This window comes from Diceros bicornis, chromosome 23 (assembly GCF_020826845.1).
Source record: "Diceros bicornis minor isolate mBicDic1 chromosome 23, mDicBic1.mat.cur, whole genome shotgun sequence".
Classification (NCBI taxonomy): domain Eukaryota; kingdom Metazoa; phylum Chordata; class Mammalia; order Perissodactyla; family Rhinocerotidae; genus Diceros; species Diceros bicornis.
The window spans coordinates 42,842,736-42,860,624 of NC_080762.1; the positions used below are offsets into that span (position 1 = coordinate 42,842,736).

The following is a 17,889-nucleotide window of genomic DNA, read 5'->3' on the forward strand; positions in this document are numbered from 1 at the left end:
TCCACAATTATCTCTTAATTCACTCTCATTTAGAATATAAATATGCCTAGGTAGGGGCCGGCCCCGTGGCTTAGCGGTTAAGTGCACGCTCCGCTACTGGTGGCCCAGGTTCCGATCCCGGGCGCGCACCGACGCACCGCTTGTCTGGCCATGCTGAGGCCACGTCCCACATACAGCAGCTAGAAGGATGTGCAACTATGACATACAACTATCTACTGGGGCTTTGGAGAGAAAAAAGGAGAAGGATTGGCAATAGATGTTAGCTCAGAGCCGGTCTTCCTCAGCAAAAAGAGGAGGATTAGCACAGATGTTAGATCAGGGCTGATCTTCCTAAATAAATAAATAAATAAATAAATAGTAAGTAAGTAAATAAATAAATAAAATGCCAGCCTAGGAACAGCAAGAGAAGTTGTAAGTTGGTCACAACGTTCTGAAAACTAATTTAAACTCTAAACACACAAAGGTGCTCAGCACAGAAGAAACTGTATGAAGAATAGAGGGGAAGGAGAAGTGATTTTGGAAAATGGGGTGCAAAGTAGGGGGTTCAGAGAGCCAGGAAACAGAGGCAGAGAAGGGGACATCTGTGGAAAAGTCTTTACCATCCTCAGTCTTTGCTAGGGTGGACCATGGATGTGCCAATCTAGTTCTAGCTGACATTGGATTCCACCAGACAAGGGAAAGGAACCTGCCTGGACAGCACAAAACAGCTACGCTGCAGGCCCTTCCCACTGCCCTGGCCCCAATAGCTTTCTCAAAGCAACGAGAGGATAATAGTTTGTAGAAACAACGTGGCCAGTTGTTCAAGGCCTGGGCTTGGCCTCTGCTAGTGACATGCTTGGTCTTGAGGATATGGTTTAGTTTCACTCTTCCCTTCATTCTTGTACTTAAGGTGTAAAAACCAGTCACATAATCATCCTTTAAGCACAATAGCTGAAATATTTGCGAACTGTACAAAGGGATATTCTAATATGTTGTTTTCTTGAGTTTTTTTAACCCATATTCCCTAGAGGGCTGTCTCACTCTTCTTGCGTACTTCCCCACCACCAACTCAATGTCTGTAGTTTGTGATGTAAAGTTAACAGGTATAGCAGGAAACCTTGCTCAGACTACACGTCTCCCGCTTCCACTGCACGCCCAGCATGGAGAGTCACTACTCTAGTGCTTATCACATAAATGTCTTCTCTGCATAGTATCATACTATCTACTTCTCTTGGAACTTTGATCCATTGTAGAGTTCTTGTTAATCCTTTTTTTTTTCTTTAGTATCTGTTGAGAGCCCTGCCAGGGTTTAAGGAGGCTCTAGCTTCTGAAGGGAAAGCACCAAGCTATAAAAATGTGGGGCTGCCCCCAACCTGGCAATGTACAGCTGATGGCACACACCATCTTTTGCCTAGAGATGCTAATGGTCAGGGTCATATTTTCATGTTCATATTAAAAGGCTTAGTTACGTGATACCCAAATTCTCTTGCTTCCCATTAGTATTCATGCCTAAGCTAAATTGTAGACCTAATTGAGAAGATTCTAATACCTTTGATCGGTCCATTTCTGGATGCCCATAAAGTTAATCTTTTTCGCAAACACATATCTGTAGATCAGTGGAAAAAACATCCGAAAGAGCCTGTTGAATCTACTCTCCAGCAGCCACAGTACCTTCTCTGTTGATATCACTCATAGGGCCACCCAGAAAAGTCTGATGCTTTTCCTATATAACTCCTTACAAATTTGAAAATAGCTACTATGTCTTCTTATTGGGAGGAAGTGTACCATATTCATCTTTATATACCTAGCACCAAGCTTAGGAGGGAAAATATAGTGAGGGATCCACAAATATTAATTGACTCTTCCTTGCAAATTTTAGTTGATCTTCCTCTCCCTCTTCTTTTAGATAGCTCCTACTTTGTCATTTAGAACTCAGTTCAGGCAATGTCATTGCTGGGAAGGATCCCATCTGTTCTTGATGGCATGCTGAAATACCCCTGCAACAGCCCTTATGGCGTGGTGTCTGTTTGCCTGGTCAACCACTACATTATACGCTCCAGAGGCTTATTTGTGTTTGTGACCCAGCACCCAGCAAAGTGGCTGACATGTGGTAGATGTGCACTAAACGTTTCTGGGATGCATAAATGACTGAATCGTTCCATCTTTCCAAAGTTCCATGTAACTTTGCTTTTCTTTGAGTGTTTTAGTTTGCCTATTTCAAGGCACCCAGAAATCAACACAGTGATTTATGTAGTTTGAGCAGCTAAGAGTAGAGCAAACTAGCTCTTGCTGGCAGTTAACAATCATTCTAGAACAAAGCTTTATCTCTTTGGGCTATGGATAGGACACTTGAGAAGGCACAAGATAATAAAAAATTATTTGGGGTCTTTATTTTCTGTTTTGGGGGTTACACCAAGATAGGAGGAATAGCTGTGATCACAGGGGAGTAGGGGAGCAGATAGGAGCAAAATACTGAGGATTTTTAAGGGAGAAAATCCTGGAAGACATGGGAATGAATGGAGATCAAAAAAGTCAAAAGAAGCTGGAGCCTTTAAATGCCAGTTTTTAATGCCTCATGATTAAAAAACAAAACAAAAAAAAGCAACAGACAAAACTCTGTGTACTTGGAAAGAAATATTAATTTTAGAAAGTATGCAAAAGATATTTCTCACAGTAGATATCTCTTACATCACTCTTTTAGTGTCTCTTAATGTGGTTATATTCCCATGGGGCTGCGAAGCTATTGGTATGGGGTAATACAATATTCGAAGTACCCAAAAGAATGTGGTGGACCCACTGACCTGCTTTTGACTTCTGAGAAATGCAGCTTGACTATCTCAAATTCTACAAAACTTGTCCTGGGTTTATGGCAAAGTTAATTTTATCTTAGTTGTGGAAGGTCGCCTGCCTGTTACTTCGGTAGAGACGACATGTTGCACATAAAGGGTGTCTCCAGATGTTGAATTTGTGACCTTTCCCCCTCTTTCTAATTTGAAACACGTCGTGTACCTCTGTTAATCTCTTTTCTTTCCAGAAGGACTCGCACTCGTAGATTCCAGCCTGCACCATGCTATGATAGGGTGCTTCTCAGAGAGGTGCTTAGTTCCCAAGCAGCCTGAAGAAGGTTGACACACCTGTCCACATGCTGAGCAATGGAGACCTGCTCCAGAGAGTCCTGTGGTCCACTTTGTCCCCAAATAATTTGGGATACAGGCTCTTCTGCGAGTCCAAGGAAAAAATCTGAATTGGCCAGCTAGAGAGAGAGAGAAAGAAAAATTCATTCTGTGCACTCTCATCCCTCTATATATTATTTCTCTGTCAACTCTCGATAGAGTCAGATTATATGAACCTGTTAACACCTTCCTTCCTGCACATGAACTTGCTTATTCATTCATTCAGCCCATATGAGCTTACTCCCTGGGTGATCTCATCCAGTCCTGTGGCTTTTAAGTACCATCTCTGTTCTAATGACTCCCAAATTTTTCTCTCTAGAATCAACCCTGCCCTGAATCTGAAGCTCTATGTTCAGCTGCTTTATAATATCTCCACAGGGCTATCTAACAGGCTCCTCTAACTTAGCACATCCAACCCTTATTCTCCCCACAGCCCCATACCTGATCCTCCCTTGGGGTTCCCATTTCAGTAAATGACACCCCCATTCATCTGGTCCCTTAGGCTGAAATCCTTGAAGCCATCCTTAACTCATTCTCTCACATCCCACATCAAATCCATTAGCAAGTCCTGTCAGCTCTACCTTCCAAATATTTGCCAGATCCAGCCACTTGTCACCACTTCTGCTCCCTCCTAGTCTACTCCATCATCTTTGCTCAAGATTGCTGCAAGAGCCTCCCAGCATGCTTCCAGTCTGACCCCACAACAACCCATTTTCCACATAGAAGCCAAAGTAATCTTTTAAAAGTATAAATCAGATCCTATCACTTACCTGCCATGGCTTGCCATAGCACTTAGAATAAAATGGACCCCTACCCTGAATGCAGGCCCTTCACTGTCCCCACTGTCTCTACAGCCTTCTCTGGCCACACCCTCCAGGCTCTGGCTTTTTGGCTAGCTGTTTCCTCTGCTGGGAAGACCGTTATCCCAGAAAGCTGCATAGTTTACTCCCTCACTTCTTTTAGAATCTAGGTAAATGGGACCTTCCATGATCACACTGTCTAAACCAGGACCTCTTCTCAGTTCTCAGTTGTCATCCTTCAGTTCTCTTGCCCTGCCGTGTGTTTTTCTCTACAGCACATTTCATTATGATCCGTTTGTGTATTTCCATCTCCTGCAATAGAATGTAAGCTCTTTGACAGTACGACTTTGCTGTGTTCATTGCTCAGACACTCAGAACAGTGCATGGCATCACGTACTGTACATGGTAGACAGTCAGTAATGATTAAGCGAATGAAAACACTTATGGAGTTGCCATCTTTGTTTCAGGCATTATGTTACAGGAAAAAAAAAAAAAAAGCATGGTTTCTGTCCTTGGGGGACTTGCCCTGGGTGACAGAGACAAACGCATAAGCAATTCTGTGATGGTGACACTGGGGATGCTCGAGTGAGAATCTCCCAACTGTGCCTGCAGAAGTCAGGAAGGTAACCAGAGGAACTGACATTTGAGATTATTCTAGAAGGATGAGCAGGTGTTTGCCAAACAAAGAAGAGTGTGTAGGGCATTTCAGATGTGGAAACAGCACATACAACAGCGTGGAGCTGTGCCAGGACAAAGATCTTGAATATGACCAACTTATAAGAGAGTTTTATGAGATAAGTCTAGATAGATGAGCTGCCAGGAAGCAGTAATTTATTTCAATCCTAGCCCCCAAACATTATCCTCCTCTGGAGTTTTCCCTTTCAGTAAATGACACCTCCATCCATGTAATTGCTCACGGTGAAATTGTCAGTCATCCTTAACTCTTTTCATTCTCTCACATCCCACATCCAATCCATTAGCAAATCCCGCCAGCTCTACCTTCCAAATATATGCCAAATCCAGCTTCTAGTCACCACTTCTGCTGCTGCCTCCCTAGTCCAGACCATCATCGTCACTAACCTAGACTCCTGTTCCCAACAAGCCTTCCTGCTTCTCTTCTGACTCGACACAACCCATGTTCCACACAAAAACTACCATTGTCATTGCGAACTGCTTTTAAGTTAAAACTGGAAAAGCAACTTAGGTCAGTATCAACTAAATGGATGCCTATTAAAGATTATTGATAAACATATGTTTTGAGTAGAAAGGAGGAAATTATTTTGATGTCAAAATTTGTATCTTCTTTTTTTTTACGAGGGAGATTCGCCCTAAGCTAACATCTATTGCTAATCTCTCTCCTTTTTGTTTTTCTTCCCCACCCCCACCCCCCCACAGCCCCAGTACATAGTTGTGTATAGTTGTAAGTTCTTCTGCTTCTTCTCTGTGAGCTGCCGCCACAGCATGGCTACTGACAGAGGAATGGTGTGGGTCTGGTATCAGTATCGAGGAGATGCAGCTAAAGCAGTGGTCAGAAAAAAGTCATTGCCTGAAATACTTATTTTGGTAAAAAAGAAAAAGAGAAATAAATGAATTTCTAGTAAGCATCTAACTCAAAAAGTTAGAAAAAGAATAATAAAACTAAGAAAAACAGCAGGACAGAAATAATAAATTTAAAGCAGAAAACCATGAATTCAAAAACTGAAAAATTAATTAACAAATGCTAAAAGCACATTATTTGAAAACAACAAAATAAAGGAAACTTTAGCTAACTTGACCAATAAAACTAGGGGAAATGATGAAAATAAAGTGAATATAAGGTATATAAGAAGAAATCATGGAGTCTGTTTTACTCAGCTTTTTACAAATAAATGTGAAAACCCAGACGAAATGTATAATTGTCTAAGGAAATATAATTTACCCACTCTGACTTCCAGAGAGAAGGAAAATCCATCAGAACTACCATACAAAAACACTAATTTTCCATTCTAAGTAAAATAAATTCTAAATAAAATATTAGGAAACAGAGTCTAGCAGCATTTTGAAAGAACAATGTATCATGACCAAGTGAATTTCATTCCAGGGGTGCAAGGATGATGCAGTGTTAGTAAACATATTAATATAATTTACCATAGTTATAGATATTTATAGATCCTATTAGATCTTATGGCACTTATTTGATCATCTTTATAGACGCTGCAAGGGTATAGATGTAATTCAACATCCATTTTTTATTAAAAAACACTTTGTAAAATAGGAAGTGATGGACACCTCCTTAACATGATAAAATATATGTATCTCTCCCAAAATTGAGCATCATCCTTGATAGGGAAACACTAGAAGCCATGTTATGTCAGAAAGATTGAAGACAAGGTGCCCCTTGTTATAACTGTACTTTAACATTGTTCTGAATGTACTAGCCAATGCAGTACTTGTTGTTTAGTGCTTAGTGCTGTCGAGTCAATTCTGACTCCAGCAGAAACCCTGCCTGGTCTTTTTGCCCCATCCTCTCATCGTCTGGTGCTGTATCAGACAACGCTTTGGTGCTATTCGTTCATAACCAATTTTTTTGAAAGTGGGTAGCCAGGTCCTTCCTCCTAGTCTGTCTTAGTCTGGAAGCTCCACTGAAACCTGTCCACCATGGGTGACCCTGCTGGTATTTGAAATACCAGTGGCACAGCTTTCAGCATCACAGCAACATGCAGCGACCACAGTATAACTGACAGACGGGTGGTGTGGTTTCCTGATGGGAAAGAAACCCAGGCTGTGGCAATGAGAGCACCGAATCTTCACCACTACATTACCAGGGCTAGCTAATGTAGTACTAGAGAAAGAAATTGGAAGTATAAAAAGTCAAAAGGAAGAGGTTGAACTAATGTTTATAATTTGCTGAAGATATGATTTTATACTTGGATTATATGCTTGTTTCTATGAATCAACTGGAAAATTGTAACAAACAATAACAGAACTCAGTAAGGTGGCTGAATACCAATTTATTATGTAAAAATGAACATTCTCCATATATACTTATCAACAGCTAGTTAGAAGATATAATGGAAGAAAAGATTCCATTTACAACAGCAAAAAAGAAAAATCCAAATATAAATATATACATAAATTATGTATATAAATATGGGTATTGATTTAAAATCTGTAAGATATAAATCTTTATTCATATAAATGAATGAAGCTTTTTTAATTCCCCTGAGATGCAGAGGAAAAAAAGAAAAGATATGAATAAATGGAAAGGCAATCCATGTTCTTGGATAAAAAAAATCTCAACATCACCAATTTAACATGATCCCAGTAAAAATAACAACAGAATTTTTTGTAACCAAACAAGCTGATGCTGAAGTTCATGTGAAAAAAACACCTGTTTTTAATCAAGAATAGGGCCAGCCCTGGTGGCCTAGTGATTAAATTCAGCACGCTCTGCTTCGGCAGCCCGGGTTCAGTTCCCAGGCACAGACCTACACCATTCGTCAGTGGCCATGCTATGGCAGTGGCTCACATACAAAATAGAGGAAGACTGGCAACAGATGTTAGCTCAGGGCAAATCTTCCTCAGCAAAAAAAAAAAAAAAGAATAGTTAAGAATAAAAAAAGAAAACAATAAGAGAAAATTGCTCTTTGGATATTAAAATATATTACAAATATATTTATATATTTGAATTAGGGCATTAATTAGACAGGTCAATGGCATAGTATGGAGTCTAGGAATAATCTCAAAAACATTTAAAAATTTAGTTTACATTAAAGAAGTCTTCTTAGATCAGTGCAGTAAAACTGAAATGTTGCGTAAATGGTGCTGGGATGACTAATAGCTGTCAAGACACTAAGAAAAAAGACCAACAAAGTAATAAGAAAAAATAGGTTATAAACAGTATTTACAGAAGAGGAAATATAAGTAGCTGCTCATAAACATATGAAATATATCCAGCTTCATTTATAACAAATGAATGAAAATTAAAACTTTAATGAGATACTTTTTCTGCCTACCAAAGAGGCATATTTTCTTTTTAAGTTTGATAACACAACCTGTTAGCAAGACTATGGATAAAGAGGTAATCTTGTACATTGTTGGTAGGAGTTTAAATTGGTACAATCTAAATGGAGAACAATTTGGCAATATCAAAAATACCAAAGCTTATATCCTTTGATGCAGCAATTCTGCTTTGGGGAAAATATATGGGTATACAAAATTACATGTGCTAATTTACAAAGTTACACACTGCAACCTTATTTATAATAACGCAAGATTGATAACAACCCAAATGGCTATCAATAGAGAATTGATTATATACATTATACTATGTTCTCATAGTTGAATACTGTGTAACCGTAAAACAAGAATGAGGAAGCTTTTGTGTATTGGTGTGGGATGATACCCAAGATATATATTTAAGTAAAAGAGCAAGGTGCATAATAGTGGTATAGTATGTTAAGTTTTGTGTAAAAAAAAAAAAGAGAAAGAATTATCTATCAATGTATATATCCTTGCTTAAATAGGCATAAAATCCCTCTAGATACACAAAAATATTAGTTGCCTCTAGAAAATGGAACTGTGTTACTGGGAAGCAGGGGTGGGGAGATTTTGGAGACTTTCACTGTATACCATTTGGACCATTTGAAATTTGAATGAACCAAAACAAATGAAAAGAATTTAATGCTGTTTTTAAAATTGTCTTCAGAAGAAACCACTGTTACACATAACATAGATGTATCTATCAAACATAACAAGAAAAAGAAACCAGACACACCGAAAAAAACCCATATAGTAAGTTTTCCCATATATTTAAAGTTTAAAAGGAGACAAAACTAATCCGTGGTGGAGGCAGTTAGGATGGTGGTTATCTTGATGAGGATAATGAGTGGGACAGGGCATGAAGGAGACTTCTGGGTTGCTGGTAATATTCTTGATCTGGGTGCTGGTTCCATAGGTGTGTTCACTTGGGAAAATTTCACTGGTCTGTACCCTTATGGTGATACACTTTTCTGCATGTAAATTATGTTTTAGTTTTTAAAAAATTATCAAAAAGCAAAAAAAATCTTCTTTAGGGTTGTATTAGTTTCCTAGGGCCACTATAACAAAGAACCACAAACTGCGTGGCTTAAAACAAGAGAAATTTGTTGTCTCACAGTTCCAGTTGCTAGAATTCCAAAATCAAGGTGTCTGCAGGACCATGCTGTCTCTGAAACCTGGAGGGAAGAATCCTTCCTTGCCTCTTCTAGCTTCTGGTGGTGGCTATTAACCCTTGGTACTCCTTGACTTGTAGATGCGTCACTCTAATCTCGGCCTCCATCGTCACGTGGTGTCTTTTGTGTCTTCCAAGGAGTTCCTTTTATAAAAACACCAGTCATATTGGATTAGGAGCCCACCCTAGTCTGGTATGACCTCATCTCAACTAATTACATCTCCAGCAACACTATTTCCAAATAAGGTCAGATTCTGCGGTACTGGATGTTAGGACTTCAACATATCTTTTTTGCAGGGGACACAATCAGTGCATAACAAGGGTTAATGGAGAATTTTTAAAGAGTACTAGAGTTGCTATAGAAGAACATTTTAATCCCATTTTAATGACTGATTTGTGAAGTGTGCCACTGTTGAGCTTGTACAGAGAGAAGTAACCCAATGCTGTGTCTACCAAGGGTGCTATCTCCTTGGCAGTCATTCAGCTGCTGGACAATAAGGGCCTAATGCACTGACTACCCATAGTTAGGTTAAAGGAAAATAAACAAGGAGCTTTTTGGCTTCTTGGGTAGCCTCCTTCATGATTTTACCGTTCTATAAAACAAGGGGCTATGTCTTTACAGAAAACGGCTTGGCGTACTGTGACCATTCATCTTCGTCATAGAGCAATAATGTTGGTCTAAAGATGGGATTTTTAAAAAGCCTCCTCATTTTTCACATTTACTCCAGGAATCCTGCAGAGCCCTCATCTTTCACTGGGCATGAGCATGAGTTTTATTTTTCAGTTGAAGAGTCAGCAAGTTTCCAAATGAGTAACAGACGCAGGGTGTGGTGTGTGGCTTCCCTTTTGGTTGTACAACCAGATCGCCCTTGAGGTATAATTAATCCCACAGTTCTCACCACCATTGAAGTGATTTTCCTAATTTAATGAAACAATTATTTTGTTGTCACTGGCTTCCAGTGTATGTGGCTTGTTGTCAGTGCTCAGTAAATGTTTGTTGACTGAGGGAATAAAAACAGAACAACTTTTAGCCACTGAACTGTCAGTTGAGGCCTTTAATAGTTTCAAAATTCAACTGTTCAAGGGCAGGCCAATGAGTCTATGTTAGAAAAACCTTAGAGCAATGGTTCCCTCTGGCAGGGGGGATTGGCTGGGATGGGGGATCTTCCTGGGATGATGTTATATTCTATAGCTTGATAAGGTTCAGATTACACAGGTATATACATGTATCAAAACTCAGTGAGTGTGCACTTAAAATTTGTACATTTCATTGTATGTCAATTTTACCTCAAAAGAAAAAAACTGTAAATAAATCTTGAACTCTAGCAAATGATATGTTTGTTAAAGTGTTTAGGGGGAAGTGTGCTGATGTCTGCAATTTACTTTGATATGCACTGAAAAAAATGGATTGACAGATGGAGAGAGGGATGGATATAAATGGATAGATGTATAATAAAATAAGCATAGTAAAATGTTAATTGTAGAATCTGGATGTGGGTAATAGGTTTCATTGTAAAATTCTTTAAACTTTTCTGTAAGTTTGAAATTTTTCAGAATAAAACGTTCGAAAAATTCAAAGTACAAAACCATACAGGACCTTGTAAATGTGGGACCAAAGTCTACTTGCTATTTTTATTTCCTGTCACAAACTTGAAAGTCCACTACTTAAATGTCACCTGCTAGGGGTCTCCTGTGAATCCAACAACAGATTGATACAGGGAGCCTATTTGATTGCCCTACTAGAAGTAAGGCTTTGAAAAGGAAGTAGTTGAAAAAGGGCGAGGGACATTTACATTTCAGTGTGGCATCATACAATATGATCTTATGCCAGCCGCCTACACGTGGCTTGGGAAGAAAGCTGATTAGGCTCCATTAAAAACAATGCCTTGTTTTATAATTGTGCTCATGACGCAAAGGAAACCCATTTTATTTTTACTTTAAGAAAGACATGAAGAGCTACAATTCTATGATGTTCTCTTAGAATTACTCTTCCTCTCCCCACCCCCAATCTTATACTTATCCCCCTTGTGGAAATTAAATTTAAATAAAAGGGCTTAATTTGGGGACAAAAATTATCTCCGTATGCTTACCCATGCCCCTCCTCTGCCTGTATTTTCTCTAATACAGTATCGTAGAAACCTAGGAGTCAGAAACACTTGAGTTCTCCTGTTTCTGTTACTAAATGGTCCTGTGATCTTGAGTAAATTGCTTGATCTCTTTGAGTCTAAATTTCCACAGCTGTAAAAGGAGCAAATTCCATCAAGTGATCTACAAGTCCTTTCCAGTGCTGGAATGAAACTTTGGTTTTTTTAACCTTGTCTTCCTATATCATCTTTCTGGGGGTTAGCTATAATGAAATCTTGAATCCAGGCCCTGGCATACTCTAGAATGAGAACCCCTGGTCCCAACAAGACACACAAAAGACTCTTGCTAGGAGTATTTAAATAATGCTTAAGATATTAGTCCAGTGAATTTTCCATCTGTTTCTCCATGTTAGTTGTATGTGAAATTAGTCGAATATTTAAGGCATTCAAGAGAGGAAAGCCATGATGTCTTACAGTGTATGTCTTCCAAAAATATCAAGAAAAGCAGAGAAGTGATTTTTCTATTTGTGGAACCGTATGTTTTGTTTATTTAGGCTTATCCCCAGGTGAAAGTTTCCTTTGAATACTGATTATGGGAAGAGGCTATCAATTGCTAGCCTGGTATTTTTTCCAAGGAATGAAAGCAGAACAGAGTAAGTATTCCTAGTGGGATGAGTCTATTTTCATTCTTAGGGTATAATAGATCTCAAAAGCAAGAGTAGTCTGGTATGTCACAATATATAAACAACCCAGAGAAGGTAATTGGATAAACTTTGTATATCTTCATGTGCTATTTACTCAACTGTATTGCCGAAGACACAGACTCAACTTCCATTATGTGGGTCCCTTGGCAGGTCTAATTACCCGCGGGGTAATTATACAGATTTATATATATGTGTGTGTGTGTATTCATAGTTATGCTGGATATAAGTGATATACCAAATTTAGCTGTATCCATGTTGTATCTCTTCTATAGATTACTTTCCTATGTTTGCATATTTTAGCATGTATACCTACATATTTTCTCCCTTCCATCAGTTGTAAATCCATTGTGAGTAGTGAGGCTACTTAAATAATGAAAGAGGCTAATTATCAAGGACTTGACTTTACTAATGTACTCAAGTTGGAGATGTTTTAGGTGAGGAGAGCATGGGCGAGCCATCTGATTTGGTCCATTATTATATTTTCAATTATCTTTGCTGCTCAAAGAGAGACATTAATATAGCTGAGGATGACATAGCAAATTACCACAGCTCTCTAACCTTTTAAATTGCTAACACTGTTGTAATCTGTAATTATAGAAATCAGTGTGAGAATTGCGGCACTGCATAATTATCCTTCCTGATACTTTATTGCTGAATGAATTATTAATCAGAATCAGTCCTGTATAGTATTTGCAACAACTCAGAAGAATAATGTATAATTAAATTTCATTATTCCTATTTTTGTGCTAATGTTTTATGATTTTGTAATTGATAATTAATTGGCCAAAAACTCACACAGTGCTTGGGAGTTTCAGGTTGCTGGAAAATGTTCAGTGTGCTGAGTTCATTAACTGAGTAATAATCATTCTGTAAAGACCATGGGGTCTGGTCCAATCTGTATAAGAAAGCTTTTGAAATTGGTATATTAATCGTTAAGCCTTTGGTGTTTTCTTAAAAGAAAGCAATAACTGTGAGCACATACGAATAATTAAGAGCTCTTAATAGATTTCAAATCTGGTCAATTTTAAGTAATCAGATGTTGGTTATGAATATCAGGCTAATACACTAAATACAGTTTGTGTGGTTCTCTGTGTATCAATTTCCATTCTAATTAAACAATCAGCAGTCTCCATTTAACTACAATTTCAAAACGAATAACAGTGCTGGAGCCTGAAAAGCCATTTCCCTCTGTCTTTGATGAGTATAACCCATAGTGGAACACATCTTTATAGACAAAGTCTGTTCTAATCTTCTTTTCCAATTGTCCAAAATACTAAATGGTTTTCCTCCTCACAGATGCACAGAATTTAAAATCTGAAAGGATTATGAACTTTTCCTTGACTGGCATTCTAACTAAGAATTCCTGGTGTGAGTCTCTTTTGGTATCCTTTGCAACCTAGGTAACCAGCCAAAGCTCAGAATCCAAGAATGTCTTTCACCCAGCCTGAGTTCTATTGAAAAGAAACATTGTCGGGCATTTTATGTGAACTTCTGCTGTGCCATTTTATTTGATTTTTTTAAGGAAGGTGATGCTTTTTTCTGGTTTTCAAGTGTCTCCTTTAGAAACATACAAGATTTTTTTTTAAACAGGTGAACATCTTTTTTCTTTCCAAAGAATTTTGAAGGCATTGTGCTAGGCAGCTTTACAATGCATATGCTGTTTTTTAATCAATCCTTTTCTAAGCTGATCAGAAAACCATCCACAGGGGATTGTTCCTGGGCAATGCTGTGCAAATGCACCTCCACTTTCCCAGGAAGATCACGAGTGGTTTATTTTTACATTGGTTGTGTTGGCTCTAATGTCTTACAATTCCAAATTATAAATTATTAAAGAGGAATTTGTCATCAGACCACTAGGAGTAGAACCGAGGCGCATTCCTGTAGCGTCTGAGGCAGAGTTGCTCAGTGGCCTTTGTGCTTGTCTGATGTTGGAATGAACGTCACAAATCTTCCTCTTACTGTCTTCTCTCAATCCCGGGCCCTCCAGAGCTGTGTATGGTCCCAGAGCAGCAGAGGCCCAGACAATGGTCCCACCAAGCTCAGGCCACTCTGAAAACCTTGTCCTGAGGATGCAGTTGAGGGTCCTGTGTGCCCATCATCTCCTGAGGGCATGGAGGCTGAGAGGGAGGGAGACCATGAACTTAGGAGGAGGGAATCAGGGCCCTCTTTCAGAATTGGGAGCAAGGAGGCTTTCACCAGGAGAGAACAGCTAAATTATGCTCTGTAGGGACCCACACTGTACAGAATGAGTGGATGAAGAATCTGTTTCACTGTTCGTGAATAGTTGGGCCCAGAAAGCTTTGGAAATAAAGCACACTTAAGATCTTTCTGTTGAGGGGCCGGCCCCGTGGCGTAACGGTTAGGTGCCTGCGCTCCGCTGCTGGTGGCCCAGGTTCGGATCCTGGGCACGCGCTGATGCACCGCTTGTCAGGCCATGCTGTGGCGGTGTCCCATATAAAGTGGAGGAAGATGGGCACGGATGTTAGCCCAGAGCCAATCTTCCTCAGCAAAAACAGGAGGTTTGGCATGGACGTTAGCTCAGGGCTGATCTTCCTCACAAAAAAAAAAAAGATCTTTCTGCTGAGAAACTCTACAAATGTTAGCTTGTCCTTTATTGTGTCAGTCTACGCTTTTCATATAGCTTTTGTACCTTCTCTTGGTTGCATGTCTTGGAGGTTGTATCATTAGCTTCCTCTAACGTTCACATTGCTCAGTGTGGACTGAGTTTTCTGTGGATAAATTGATGGGCAAGGTGACCTGGAGGCCCAGAAAAGACAGGCAGCTCCAGAGAGCATAAGATGTGTGAAGAAGCAGGTTTGAAGGAGACCTCAGTAACATAAAGCAGGGAGGGAGGGCAGAGAGTGCAGACAGGAAGCTGGGGTTGGTGTCTAAATGGGGTGATCAATGGGGCATTCCTGAGAAAGTGACGTCTGAGCAGAGACCTGAGGGCGGTCGGGGAGTGAGACATCACATTTAAATCTCAAAACAATCTCGTAGGAGGCAGGTTTTATCTTCATTTCACGTATAAGGAGGCAGAGAATTTAAGTAAGCTGCCCATGTCCTCCAGCTCTAGAAGTGGCAGGGCAGACATTCCTGGTTTGTAGGGCTGTCTTGGATCAGCTGTCATGGGGGTTAACATGCAGATTTCCAGCCCCACTCATTCTTCTCGGCCGTTACACTATACTGCTGTACACTCTAGAACCATAGTGTATACAGGATTTAGTGAGTGCTTACTCCAGGAGTTGTTCTAAGTGCTTTGCTTGTTTTTGCTTCAAGTCACTTACTCCTCATGACAACTGGATTACAGATGAGTAATCCTAATGGAGAGTTTACGCAGTTTGTCCAAGGGCATGTAGTGGTCAGTGTTCCCATGCCAGCAGACTCCAGGGCCTGGCTCGTCACCACTGCATCATACTGGCTCTCATGATGAAAGGGGATTTTGACTTGTATGAAACACACAGTGGTCCCCCCTTATTCACGGGGGATACGTTCCAAGTCCCCCAGAGGATGCCTGAAACTGTGGATAGTACTGAACCCTATATATACTATGTTTCTTCCTATACATACATACCTACGATAAAGTTTAGTTTATAAATTAGGCACAGTAAGAGAGTAGTGGCACTTTGGGGTCATTATTAAGTAAAATAAGAGTTACTTGAACACGAGCACTGCCATACCACAACAATCGATCTGATAACTGAGATGGCTACTAAGTGACTAACAGGTGGATAGCATATACAGCGTGGATACTCTGGACAAAGGGATGATTCACGTCTGGGGCAGGATAGAGTGGGACAGAGTGAGGTTTCATCATGCTACTCAGAATGGCATGCAATTTAAAACCTATGAATTGTTTATTTCTGGGATTTTCCATTTAATATTTTTGGACCGAGGATGACCATGGGTAACTGAAAGTGGAAAGTGGACTTTCCACGGAAAGTGGAACTGCAGAGAAGGGGGGACTACTCTATGCAAAAGGTAGCAGAGAGAGAAAACAGGGAAAGCCTATAATAGAAAGGTGGACCATTCAAAGCGCACACTTTTAGCAAATATAAGCGGATAGAATCTTTTGGAAATGTTACTAGATGAGAATCAATACAAGTCCCCCATCTGCCAGGTGCCTTCTCTTGGCATGAAAGAGAAATATATCAGGGTTGAGTGCCCGTAAGAGCAGACATTCTTGATATAATTATGTGTAGAATTAGCCAAATGGTGGTGAGGATGATTCTTGATGCAAGCAGAGTACTTGATACTTCTCAGAAAGCTCTCAGATCCATTGCCTTATTTGACCTTCACAGTCATTGTGGGATGTTAGAGAGGGAAGGCTGCAGTGGTGTCATGGCTGAAGTTACCAGAAAGCACTGGATCCCACACATTGTCCCATCATTTTTTCACAGGCCATGGATGGAAACCAAACACATTGGCTTTTCCCCAAGTTGAAGCTGGAGAATCTGGCAAATGAAGACATACATCATTCTTCCTGCAGTCCAAGTTTGCCTCAATATTAGAAACTTTCAATCGGTGCAGAATTACAAATTTATATAATGTACAAAGAAATTTTCTTTTCATAATAATAGCTTTTGTTTGTGGAGTGTTTACTGTAAAACAAAGACCGTCCTAAATACCTTATTGCTTCATCTCATTTAATCATCATATAGCCATTTTGCAGATGGAAAAACCAAGGATTTACAGAGTCTAGTTAATATACCCAAAGCCCTATAGCTAGGAAGTAGGAGAGCAGGGACTCCAATGAGGCCCCTGTGTGTAGGGATGGAAGGAGAAATGGGAAGCAGGTACATTGTCGAGTCGAGAAAGTACTGACACGTCTCTTCCTGCCTGGTGCCTCTGGGTGCTTCCCTGTGCTTCTCTGGTACCACCTGGCCAAAGGGCTGGCCCCTTCCTGACCGTTTGGAGAGAGGGTGTTTTCTTCCCTGTGGCAGCGGAACAATTTCGATTTTTATAGTGAGTGAGTTAGAAAATAATCTCTTCTTTAGTATACTTTGCTTTATCTGATGCATATCCTGTGGGGTACAAATGGTGTGTGTGAGTGGTGGTGGTGTAGCCATATAATAGGATTTCTATTTTAAACAGCATACTCAATGTCGTGAAGCATTTGTGTCCTTGCCTTTTGGTAACAATAATCATCACTCGGAGAAGCTGCCAAGGACAGGACAGGGACTTGGAAGACTCCAAGCACATCCTTTTCCCCCATCTCTCTTCACTGACCTCCTACCTTTTCCCCATACTCCCAGGAGAGCATTTTACCTGGGTTAATAGTCCAGCTCCATTTGATCTCCTTATGGTAACAGATGGTCCAAGTGCTTTTATTACCTGATGTGGGATTTAACAAACTACCGACCGGTCGTCTTAGCCTCAAGGTTTTAATCATTTTAAAATGGAAAAACAGGAGTGACGGTGCCCAGGCTTCAGTGGAAATCCACAAACCTTTCCCAAAGCACTTTCCGAAATGACCCTTGAACCAGATGACTTCTCTGCCCCAATTAGATGCTGCCTGCCTTGGATGCTGAGTTTTGATAGTTTTAGTTACCAGGTAAACCATCTTGCAATCTAAACTTCATCCGTCCCGGCTTGCATCCCTGTAGAGAAGATAGTATTTCAGATCAGAAACATGTTGTCCAAAAGACCCCAGTGTGTGAAAGAAGCAAATTTCCTTTTATTAAGAACCTTTTCTGTGAGGGCTGTACTTCTGCCAAGCCTCGGAAACTTACTTCTGTTTTCTTTCCCACCTGTAGGCAGCATGCCCTCTCAGGAAGTGGGACAGGCATTGATACAGATCACAAGGATGAACAGCCTCATAACTATAGATACTCTTTATGTACAGGCAGACCTTTCTGTCAAAAGTGTGTCTGGGGGTCACGCCCCTGAGAAGGAGTTAGGTTTGGTAATCCAATGTCTAGCATCATAATTCCTGGTCAGATGAATCAGCCTGTGGCAAGT

At 40.0% G+C, this 17,889-nt stretch overlaps 1 protein-coding gene across 4 annotated transcripts in view; it reads left to right on the top strand.

Moving 5' to 3' along the window:
* The window catches only part of BACH2 (BTB domain and CNC homolog 2), a 322,647-nt gene that overhangs the window by 217,321 nt on the left and 87,437 nt on the right, over positions 1 to 17,889 (top strand). The gene's annotated exons all lie outside the window — the stretch shown is intronic.